The sequence below is a fragment of the Protopterus annectens genome, chromosome 8.part0 (genome assembly GCF_019279795.1).
Source record: "Protopterus annectens isolate FY-2018-M chromosome 8.part0, PAN1.0, whole genome shotgun sequence".
Taxonomy (NCBI): Eukaryota; Metazoa; Chordata; order Ceratodontiformes; family Protopteridae; genus Protopterus; species Protopterus annectens.
The window spans coordinates 1,369,624,504-1,369,636,888 of NC_056741.1; the positions used below are offsets into that span (position 1 = coordinate 1,369,624,504).

General features: G+C 41.9%; 1 protein-coding gene across 6 annotated transcripts in view; it reads left to right on the plus strand.

Moving 5' to 3' along the window:
- Window positions 1–12,385, plus strand: part of CEP164 (centrosomal protein 164) — a 1,424,585-nt gene that overhangs the window by 691,389 nt on the left and 720,811 nt on the right. The gene's annotated exons all lie outside the window — the stretch shown is intronic.

A 12,385-nucleotide genomic window follows, 5' to 3' on the forward strand; every position in this document is an offset into this window, starting at 1 on the left:
TCTTTCGGCTTTTCCCAGTTAGGGGTCGCCGCAGCGGAACTCCGGTCCGGTAATGATAGGCAGTAGGTTTTTACAGTGCCGAGGTGCCAGCCCGACACCCAACCTTCAACGAAGGCACGCCCATTCACGCATGTCTTTCAAACGCCACTTGACCGCAGGGAGGACATGCAAACTCCACACAGAAGGCGCTCCAGCCGAGAATTGAACGGGAGAACCTCTTGCTGTGAGGCAACAACGCTACTGCTACACCACCGCGGCTTAGAATGATACCACAGTATAAGGACAAAATGATTGACTTCAACAATTGGCTAAGCTTCTGGTGTCATACAAAGGGGATCCAGTGTCTGTCTGCCTGGGAAGACATGATCGACAAACCACGATGCTTTGTCAGAGATGGTCTGCACCTGTCACCCCTGGGATTCAGGTTACTGGCTAAAGCTCTTGCCACCCCTATAGTGTCTTTTTTAGGCAAGGTTCAAAGGACAAAACCACCACCGTAACAGATATAAGCATGCAAAATCTGAAGGTAATGCTACTCAATGCTAGAAGTCTAAAACTCAAAATGCACTCTCTCCAAGCACTCCTAAAAATGGAGAACATCGATATCTGTGCAGTAACTGAGACCTGGTTCAAGGCTCTAGAGAGCACCCCTGCAATACCAGACTACAACTCTTACCACACTTTTCGGCCACAAAACCAAGACCGAAACACTAAAGGTGGAGGAGTGTCCATATTCACCAAGGATATTCACACCTCCAGGCTAGTCTCCTAACACAATGCATCTGAAATTCTCCAGGTGCAACTAACACTAGCTTGCTGCAGATCCCCCATCATGCCCCAAGATTCCCACTACACCTTTCTAAACATACTGGAAAATATTAAGATACAGCCAAACACCGTAATACTGGGTGATTTCAACTACCCTGCCATTAACTGGGAAAACTACTCGAGTACCAACACCTTTTCCCAACAGTTCTTGGAATTCATAAATTCCAACGCCCTGGATCAACTAATCCATTGTCCCATCAGGGGCTCCAATATCCTAGACCTGGTCATTACCAACATGGGAGATAGATGCTCCACACCAGTGGTCACCCCTTCATTGGTCAGGTCTGACCATAAGCAAATCACCCTTGACATCCACATCCCACCCCCACCCCCAGTAAGGAAACCTCCATAAAAAACTTCTCCAAAGCCAACTTCATGCCACTGAAGTCAGAAGTGACAAACTTCATGACACCCATGCAGACGGGATCTGAAAGTTCGACTGCTGAATCCTACACTAAGGCACTGTATGAGTACATCCACTTGTGCATGAATCGTGCCATCCCAAATAGAACCAAGATGCTCTCCTCCAAAAAAACGAAGCCAATCTGGTGGTCCCCTACTATAAACAAGCTATATAACAGAAGGAAGAAACTGTTGCAGAAAAGAGGAACATCCCAGTATGCAAAAAACTCCCTCACCAGCCTCAGTAAGAAGCTGAAATCCCTCATAAAATCCTCCAAAGCTAGTTACGAAAATAAAATTGCCAAAGATTCCAAAGACAACCACAAGGCATTCTATAGTTATGTCAAGAATCTTAATGGCAATGCTCAGATCTGCTCTGAGCTACAACAGAATGGCATTAAATGTACTGATCCCAAGGATATTGCCTGTCTCCTGGCAGATCGATTTTGTGCCAACTTCACCCCCCTCTCACCCCCTAAATGGCCCATCTCAATACCAAAAGATTGCCAAATTCCGGTAATCACAGCCACACAGGTAGAAACCGCACTCTGCAAAGCTAAGAATACAGCATCCATGGGACCAGATGACATTCCGGGCTGTGTACTACATGAACTGGTACCTCACCTAAGTGTCATGATTAATCATAGCCTCACCTCAGGCTTCATGCCCACTGAGTGGCACACAGCTACAGTTATCCCACTCCACAAGGGAGGATCCACCTTGGATCCCGGGAACTACCGTCTCATCATTCTGACGAGCCTGATCTGCAAGGGCATGGAACACATTATCATGGAACTTATAAAAAAAGACATTGGCAACCTTCAAACACTGGACCCCACCCAGTTTGGGTTTGTGAAGGGCTGATCTTGTCTCCTGAACCTGATTGACTTCTTCAAATCAGTCTCCAGAGCTGTGGACGAGGGTAAGGTGGTCCACACAGCCTATCTGGACCTCGCCAAGGCCTTCGACACCATCCCCCACTCTGGAATCATAGATAAACGTACTAAGCTGGGCATAAATCCCTATGTTACTCGATGGGTTGCCAACTGGTTTACTGACAGAACCCAGACTGCAAAAGTAGTCGACTCCAAATCCATCTCCAGACAAGTGACAAATGGAGTACCTCAGGGTTCAGTCCTGGGACCACTCTTGTTTGGCATCTACTTCTCTGAAGTACAGGCCAACACTAAGGGACTCTGGCTAACAAAGTTTGCAGATGACTGCAAACTTGGAGCCATTATTGAATCCCCAAATTATGTGGATATTCTACAAAAGGGCCTTGGTGCCAGAGCCATGGGCTCAAGCTTAATGCCAAGAAATGTATAGTTATCCCCTTTGGAAAAAAACATATACCTATGAATTACCACATAGGTGGCAGTACACTAAACAACGAAAGTGTGATGAGAGACTTAGGGACACAGGTGGACAGTGGTCTCACTTTATATAACCATATAGCCACAACAGTTAGGAAATCCTTTTGTGTGGCACACCTCATCACTAAGGGCTTTTCATCCAGAAAAAAGGAGGTCATTGTCCCACTGTACTCATCCCTCGTTAGATCCATTATAGAGTATAACGCCCCGTTTGGTATGTACCTCACAAGATATCTGCAATAGCTGGAAAGGCTGCAGAAATACCTCACTAAAAGAATCACAGGCCTAAAGCAGATGCCATATGCTGACCGTCTAAAAAAACTCCAGCTATACTCTGTGGCATATCGTCTACTCAGAGGCGATCTCTGCTTAACATACAAGGCCATGTCAAACCCTGAGCTGTTGGACATGCTGCACTTAAAGAAATCCCAATCCCTGAGAGCCACATGCTCCCAGGATCTACACCTTGTCATCACAATGAACAAAACATGCTGGAGGGATAGTGTCCTGACCCAGTGACTCCCCATACTCTGGAATAGGCTGCCCATACATGTCAAGCAGAGTGCCTCCTTGGCCGTCTTCAAAAGGAACCTTGATGACTGGATGGGAGATAGGAAATTCACCCCGGGGATCATGGCTAGACAGGGGTCCAGGGAAGTAAATATTGTGGGAAGAAATATCCAGGGAATTTTTATAGCTAGGCTTGTATAGACCCTAGGGCCGATAGCCTAGTACCAACCTATGAACATTATCAGATGGCTCACCGACTGGACATATATTGTTAAAGTGGGTGATTTCACCTCTAGCAAGACTGGTCATCAGTGATGTATCACAATGTTCTGTGCTGGACCCCTTACTGTTCAGAATTTATTTCTCAGATGTTCAAACAAATGTGGAGTGCCTGTGGCTGACCAAGTTCGCTGATGATTGCAAATTGGGCGCAATCATTGAGTCCCCCACTGATGTTACTGTGCTGCAGACAGGGTTAACACTGGCAAATGATTGGTGCCAAAGCTTCAGATTAAACCTAAATGCAAAAAATGCATTATTATTCCCTTTGAGAAAGCTGACATACCTGCTAATTACATTGTAAACAGCACCCTCCTAAGTGTAGGCCCAGTGGTATGTGATTTGGGTACTCAGGTTGATAACCTCAACTTTGACCACCACATATCCACAGCAGTAAGGAAATCCTTCTACGTGGTACATCGCATCTAGATCTAAGGATGTTATAATTCCATTATACTGTATCCTCATCAGACCAATAATTGAGTACAATGCTCCCTTTTGCATGTGCCTTACCAGACAAGTGCAGCAATTGGAGAAACCACAGAGGCTTCTCACCAAAAAATTGCAGGGTACACAAAACAAGTTTTACGCAGAAATACTGAAAGCCCTGTCACTGTATTCTGTCTCCTGCAGGTTGCTAAGTGGTGACTTGTGCCTTGCTTATAGGGCAGTCTCTGACCTGATGGAAATGCTATGCATTCATAAATCAAACTGCATGAGAGTCACTCACTCCAGAGATCTTAACCTAGCCTCTGACATGAATAGATCATAGGTTCGTACTAGGCTATCTGCCCAAGGGCATTTATAAGCCTAGCCAGAATGTGTTTGCTTTTGCCTCCCTTTTAGATTAGTTTCCTGTGCCTCTGTCCAGCAGGGCCACTGAAGTGATCCCAGGGCTAACTTTATGATTTCCCATCCACTCGTCAAGATTTCTCTTGAAGAGAGTCAGTGAGGGGCTTTGCCTAACATAGATTGGGATTCTATTCCAGAGCGTGGGAAGCCTTTGGGACAGGAATCTATCCCTCCAGCATGTCTTATTTATTGTTGTGCTGAGGTTTAACTCCCTAGAGCATGTGGCTCTAAGAGATTTTGTTTTCTTGAGGTGGAGCATGTCCATTAATTCCGGGTTAGACATGGCCTTGTACATCAGGCAGAGATCACCTCTGTGTAGGTGGTAAGCAACAGAGTAGAGCTGGGGTTTCTTTAGTCAAGCTGCATAGGGCATCTGTTTCAGGCCCACAGTCCTCTTGGTGAGGTACTTCTGTGGTCTTTCCAGCTGTTGCAGGTGTCAAGTAAGGTACATTCCAAATGGGGCATTGTACTCTATTATGGGCCTGATGAGCGATGAGTAGAGGGGCACAATAACCTCTCTTGATCTAGATATGAACCCTTTTGTGATTAGGTGGGCTACATAGAAGGATTTTCTAACCACTTTGGCAATGTGATTATCAAAGGAGAGGTTGCTATCTACTTGGGTCCCCAGATCCCTAATTACATCTTCCGTACTTAGTGGATTACCACCTATGTGGTAGTTCGTGGGCACTTTGTTTTTCCCAAAGGGGATGACTATGCACTTTTTGGCATTTAGCTTGAGGCCATGGTTCTGACACCAGGTATTCGTCTCCGTCTCTGTCATACTGGAGAGATAGAGATATCTCCCAGAGGCTGTCAGTTCATGTGAAACAGAGCCCCTCCCTGACCCACTTCAGATGCAACCTAGATCAGTGGATGGGTGACCGGAAATTCACTCTTGGGGTGGTGCCCTTGTCCCTTTTGGACAGAGGAAGTCATTATGAACTTCACTCACCTAACCACCGACAATTGGGCAACTTGGGATAAGTAAGGCTAGGCTTGTAAGGGCTCTGAGGCTGTTAGCCTAGTAACCTCCTGTGACTCTATACTAATTTCTCTTGTTTTGTACAGGTGGAAGTATAGATTAATGTTCTTAACTTACATTGCAGAGAAAATAACTTAATTTAAGCAAACTGGCTATAAAATGGAAAACATGAAAAACTGGTAGTTTTCTAGCATTTCAAAAGAGACCGAAAGAAGATTATGCTGGTAGGTATTTATACTCTTCCTAAAACTGCTGTTATGGAGCTTAAGAGAGTTTTGAGAGAAATAGTAAGCTTTCAGCAGGGAACATTATGTAAGGGTGGGGACTGGAATCTGATTTGCAACATTGAGAATGTATCTGGAGAAAGGGAAAATATAACAAAAGAGTGTAGCTTTCTGAAGAAGTTTGTGAAAATATTTGGTATTAAAGATGTAAAAAATTCAGTTGCAGAAATTCTGAATTTTACATATTATTCTGCAAGACACAATTAGTTGGCTAGACTGGAATAGAAATTATATGTCATGGGAGCTTATACATTTAATTGGAAACTTTGAGCCCCATACAATAAATATATCAGATCATGCACCAATAAAGACTAAGATAAAGATGCAAAGTAATGATGTAAAAATGAGACACCAGTGCATTCCTCTTATTTGTTAAAAGAATTTAATGGAATGGGTTGTAGATGTTATTTGAGAGATCAAAATTACTTTGGAAGAGTTAGCTGATGAGGGGAAGAAAGTGAGAATGGAGATTAAAGCATGGTTAGAAATAAGAGAAAGATATGTGAAAGAAAAACTATGAATTATTTAGAGGAGTTGACCAAGATTCCTATATATTTGAAGAAGAGGTATCTCACAGAACATGTAGAGGAGCCAACTGCTGAGTGCTAAAGGGAAAGTCATTGAGTATTTGGATAAGATGCATGAATTTAGAAAGGTTGCTACTAAGCAGCCATTTTTTGATAAGAGCTCTTGAGCACCAAGAACTTCTAGTGCAACAGTTTAAGCAAGTAATCCAAGTTGTTGCCAAACTTAGGGAGTTTTTGACAAGAAATAACCAGAATGCTACAGACGTATTCGATATATTTTAGAATATTATGGAAATTTGTGTAAAGCAGATGAATGAAGGAAGCAAGAAAAGACACAATGGAAAATTATACTGCAGACTGAATTATGTCAAGGTTAGAGGAAATGGGGTGAAACAGTTAATCTCTAAGCTAGGTAGAAATGAGATGAAAATGGTGATGTATAATCAATCAGCAAGAAAGTCTCCAGGGGTAGTTGCTATTCCTGTGGAAGGTTAGAAGTCTGGGAGGAAGAAAGTGATAAAACTCTAGAAGATTTTATTTAACAGTATTTTAAAAGGAATATGGTATAATAACATCTTGGAAGAAAGCTGTGATACCTGTATTACCCAAAGGGGATTAAAACCATTTTATGTCTGTACTTGCTAAGAGAATGGCAAAAGTGTTACAAAAGTTGATACATTTTGATCAGTGTTGTTTTGTGAAGGAGAAGGTAATGTTTGCCATCATTAGTAAATCAGTGATGACCCAGAGGCAGGCAGAATGTAAGCAAGTGACATTATTGTTGGTGAGTCTTGATGCTCAGAAAGCATTCAGTTGGGATTTTCTGAGTAGGGTAATTGTAGCATTTGTGTTCCCTGATAGAATAGGTTAATCAAGTGGATATATGAAGGGTCGATGGCAAGGCTTGAGGTGTGAGTGGGTTCCTGTCTGACAACTTGCATTTAAACAGGAGAACCAGAAAGGGATATCTTTCTTCTCCACTACTTACTTTCTATTTAGAAATATTGGGATTCAGAAATTCAAGGATGTAACTGGTATGTAATCAAAAATAATTAGTATTACTTGCAGCTGATATGTTATATTTTATAAATCCAGAAAGGAGCAGTTCGATGTTGTGGCACTTTTAGACAGCTTTGGGTATCTTCTGGGTATATAAAATAAATGAAGATAAACAGGAAAATTTGTAGTGGTAAACTATGTGCCTGTGCATGAATAGGTTCAGCAATATCCATACTCCTTGAGGATATGATCATATGAAGTTTTGAAGTGTGTGGATTAAAACAATTATTTTTGGCAGTTGAAGATTTGTGGGAAGAAAGTAAACAAAAAGTAATTAAAAAAGTTGAGAAACTGGAATATCTTGATTATGGATATAGATGGTAAGATACAAGAGGTAAAAATGATTAAGTCCCTTTAGTCTTACATATAGATCTGGCATTTTGGAAGAAGGCGAGCACAAGAGTTAAGTGGGATCATTTGATTCTTCCCATAGAATAAGGTGGCTTAGGGTTATCTTCTAATTTGAAGTAGTACTTTAGAGCTATGCAGTTAAGGCTCTTATACGTAAATAAAGCAGGATGTTATAAATTAAAGTGGAAATTGCTGATGACGAATCAGGGTAGGGAGGGTGGACAGACACAGAAAGAATATGATTTTGCATGCAAATCCCTAAGGAGCATAAGAACTATACAGAATATTATCTTTATAAGGCAGCAGAAAGTATGCTAAGAACTAAGCCAGTGCAGGAATCAAGAAAGGAAATTTTACCAGTATGGATGCCTGCAAGTAGTGGTATAGAAAATAGACAGGGGGTCCTTGGAATTTATTGGTGGAATTTAACAAAGGAGCCAAAAAACTGGGAGCAAATAACTCAGAAGGGAAAGATAACAGTATGGGATCAGGCTAACCAGAAATTCAGACTGCAGGTTAGAGACTGCCTTCCCTCTCAAGGACTGATAAGACTATAGCCAAAGAGAAACAGATAGGGGAGTGCTGAGTGAAGAACCCACTATGGTAGAGTTTTAGATCAGTCTAGAAAGAAGCTGCTGTTAAAAAGGGATAATTGTAGGCCAAGTAAAAGATTGCATAACTATAAGAATCAGTCAGATGAGATTAGAAAGGATTAGAAAACAGAGAACTGAAATGCAATTTCCAAACTAACAATTGAAAGAAATCTGAAAGGCTCCCATGTGTACAACAAAGTCTAGAAAGTTTAGGAATTTTGCATAGTAGTATTTGCACATGTACTGTTATATCCCAGATAAACTTCAGAGGATTTTTCCTCAGATATATTGTAAGTGCTGGAGGTATAATAGGGAAGAGAGAGATAATTGGAAACATTTTATAAAGCAATGTTTTGAGTTGGCAGATTTAAAAAATTTCCCACAGTATATTTTAATTGATGTACTGGGGTAACAAATTATTGTAACAAAGGAAATGATAATTTTAAGTTGGGATATTGAACCTGAATTGCTTAGACACATTAAGGCCTTACTAAGTTTAATGCAATTGGTTACCAAAAAAAGGAGTTAATAGAAAATGGAAGTCAAAAGCAATACTAGACGTAGTGGAAGTTCTGAATATTGTAAAGGAGATAAAAGAACTGGAGGTTATATTTAAGAAAAGAAAATTTATAAATTTCACAGAAATAAGTAGAATTTGTGGGAGCAATCCATGCCGAGTAATATTCAGGAAGAAGAGCAAAATTTAAGGGAAGGCAGGACCTGAGAAATTTATGTAATATTGGAGCGATTAAAAATTGTTAAAAAGAAATCTTATATGTGTAGTGCATGGCAATAACAATGGAAACTCTCATCATGGTTTGTTTTATGTTCTATTAATGTATGTAAACCTGTATTACATTTTAAAATGTGAAGATCCAATAAAAATCTTTAAAAGAGTAACAAAGTGTTGCTTAAGTGCATCATATAGGTACCACAGTATTCAGTACATAAGCGAAGGACATTTCCAGTTATGCTAAGCATAGCATAAAGAGTTGTACTGTAAATAAATTTTCAACTTTTTCTTGGTGCTTCCTTGTAAACTTAAATTGTCTCACTCTAAAATTTGCACAAGAAGAGAATTAACACATTTCAAATCAATTTCCTTTGATGCAAAGTTATGCCTGTGTAAAACACCTGGTTCACGGCTTAAGAGCTCTTTTAGTTTGTGGATGAGAACCTGTATTTAAGATGTGCATCTGGCCATTGTCTGCTTAATTCCAGTTGGTCATCTGGTAAATAGCTTCCTCAGGTCATTAAAGGTCCTCAGATGAGAGAAATCACTTTTCATGTTGTCCTAATGCTTCATAGAGGAATGTTCATTTGGACTTTTTAAAGAACATTTTTTAAGGATGACAGAAGCTGAATGAAATTTTGAGTCAATAATAATAGCTGTATGTTATTTTGCTGCATGAAGTACCTTGTGTATAAGTATGAAAGTGTACGTAAAGATCAACAAATGAACTCTCTAGATATTAACAGAGTATAGGTCCTAAAAGTAAACTTTAATTCAGATCTGGTCCAGGCTTATCAGAGTTATCCGATGCATTTTAAGTCCTCAATTCAAAAGGCTGATTTATCATTAATTATTAATAATGTTAGAAGTAATTTGTCTCAAAATTTGAGTGGTGTAGTGTAATAAACAAAGTGGCTTTGTAATTAGAAATGTCAGATTTGAAACTATTCTGGTGTGTTGGGGTAAGCTGAGCAGTCTTGTAGTCCCTGAGTAACAAGCAGAAAGTGTAGTCATTGCAGAAATTTGATAACTGGTTGTCAACACCTATTTGTTTCTTCTTTCTTTTGCTTTGTCCTGTTTTCATCTGATTTAGAGTGTTTGCTGTGGGGGGCTGTTTATATCTCTTCAAATTAGATGCCCTTCAAGGATGCATCTGCAGTCCTAACATATGGGTTGTCCTGCCTCAGGCAGCCCTTCGGTCGGCCGGATTCCAAAGTCTGGGTCTGGCCTCGGCTGATGTCGCACTTCACCCAACGTCATACCTCCTGGGGTATAAAGGCATCAGCCGACGCCATTTTCCTCAGTCTTTCTTGCCACAGCAAGCAGAAGCTGTTCGCAAGTGCCGGTCGGTCAGATCCAGAGATTTCTACTACCGAAGACTTCTAAAAAAGCTAAGTACCTCGTTGGGGACTCTTTCTTGCCTCAGCCGATGTCAGACAAAGTAAATAATTGTTTAACTTGTGGGAAACAAATACCTCATAAGGATTTCCACTCTTACTGCCTTCCTTGCTTAGGCCCAGACCACGACGTATCAGCTTGTTTAGCCTGCGCTTCCTTCAACCGACGGACACTCAGACGTCGGTCAGAGTTCGCAGAAGAGTTTTTTGGCTCCACTTTTGCATATAAAATGCCGTTGGAAACTCCGACTACTCATTTAGCTAAAAAACGCAAGGAAAAGGACCAACACTCGCGACCCGCGGTTTCGGCTGAAACCACGGTTAGGCCTACCGCGAGTGTCTCGGTTTCGGCTGAAACCGAGACCTCGGTTCTCCCTTCGGCCGAAAGCATGCCTCCGATAACCGAGGCCACACAGGCCATGGCTGAATCGGCTACAGAAATTACTGCTGCAGAAGCAGGCACCCAAGATTTGTCTGACACTATTCCGTTAGACATCTCTACTCCTGCACGTGGGGCTGCTAGACCCCCTGCTTCTATGTCTATCAAGGCTTTCTCCAGGGCTAAAGCAGACAAAATTTCCAAGGCCTTACCTACAAAAGCTCCCTCTCACAGGCCTACCTCAAGTTTCCAGATTCTCAGCCTTACTGAGGACCTAGATTCTCAACCTTACTGAGGACCTTATTACTTTGATCAGGGGATCCCAACCTCACCCAGACAGGGCCTCTCAACCCCCTCCTGATAAGAAGCCTAGGACTGAACCCCCTGAACCTCTCTCTTCGGACTATTCCTCGGATGGTTCAGATTTATCTGACCATCAGGAAGACCCATACTCACTTTATGAGGATTCTGATGCAGAAGACTCCATTCCTTCTGCTTCACCTCCAGAAGAATTTTCATTTGGGAAAACCCTTCACTCAATGAGGGAACACTTCCAATGGCAGGGCCAGGATTTTTCTGATTCTAGGAAAAGGCTAAGGACTTTTTTACACTTACCACAGCACAGGCCTTTAGCCATACCACCTGTACTATCAGTTGTTGATGATGCATATAATGATGCCAGTACTACCCCTGATTCTCTTCCTCCGGCCTCTGCCAAACCTGACAGATACTACAGGGTCCCGGACTCTCACTACCACTTGTATAAGGCTCATGTTGCAGACCCAGAAACCATTTCTCAGGGCCCTAAAGGTGTTGCAGCTGCCTCTGCCAAAAACCCTCTTCCCTCTGAAAGGGAATCTAGAGCATTAGAGATGGGGTAAAAAGGTTTATACATCTGCTACTCTTTCTGCCAGGGCTTTAAACTGTCAATTTCATATGATACAGTACCAGGAATTTTTGTTAGACCAGCTAAATAAAAAGCTGGCCTCTCCTGAACCTATAAACCGTAAGTCCCTTCAGGATTTGGTACATAACTCTCAGCAGGTCAGTAATCACTTTTTAAAATTTGGCTATGATGCACTGGAGGCTTCTTTTAGATCAGCTATGACTGGAGCAGTGATTCGAAGGCATGCCTGGTTAAAAGAACAATCCTTACCAGACCATGTTAAGTCTAAACTCCTAGACGCTCCTATGGAGAAACAAAGTTTGTTTGGCTCCCCTGCACAGGAGGTTCTAAAGAAAGTGGAAGAAAAAGCAAAATCTGTCCAAACAGTCAAGGATTTTTTGCAGGTCCAACCTCCGAGGTTTAGCAGAAATTGGCCCTCAAAGAATTGGTCCTTTCCAGACACCTCCAGAGCACAGAGAGGCAGAAATAGACGCCCAAGAGGCAGAAGTCAATCAAGGGGTGCCTACAGGGGTCATCAATGGCAACCTGCCAACCAGAGAAGTGCTGCCACAGCTGCGACTACAACCACTTCCACAGGACAGACACAATGACTTGGCTCTGATTCCGCCTACCAGGGAACAACTGGAAGCACCCTTGGGCGGAAAGCTAGCTTTATTTTCAGAAAACTGGCATTACATTACAGGATATCTGACATGGCTTAGTGGTAAATCACTTTGGCTATAGTGTGCAGGGTCCTGAGTTCGAGCCTTGCAAACTCTGTTTATTTAAAAAGCTCCGTGCATACATTTGCCAAGCATTATAATCTTCCTTTATACTCCAGATCCCGAGCAGGTTTTGCAACTGCTGTTTTGCAAGGGATCTTAACTACACCATCATTATCTTAGTGCCTCCTCCCCCAGTTTGGCTATGGTATTCTACCCATATGT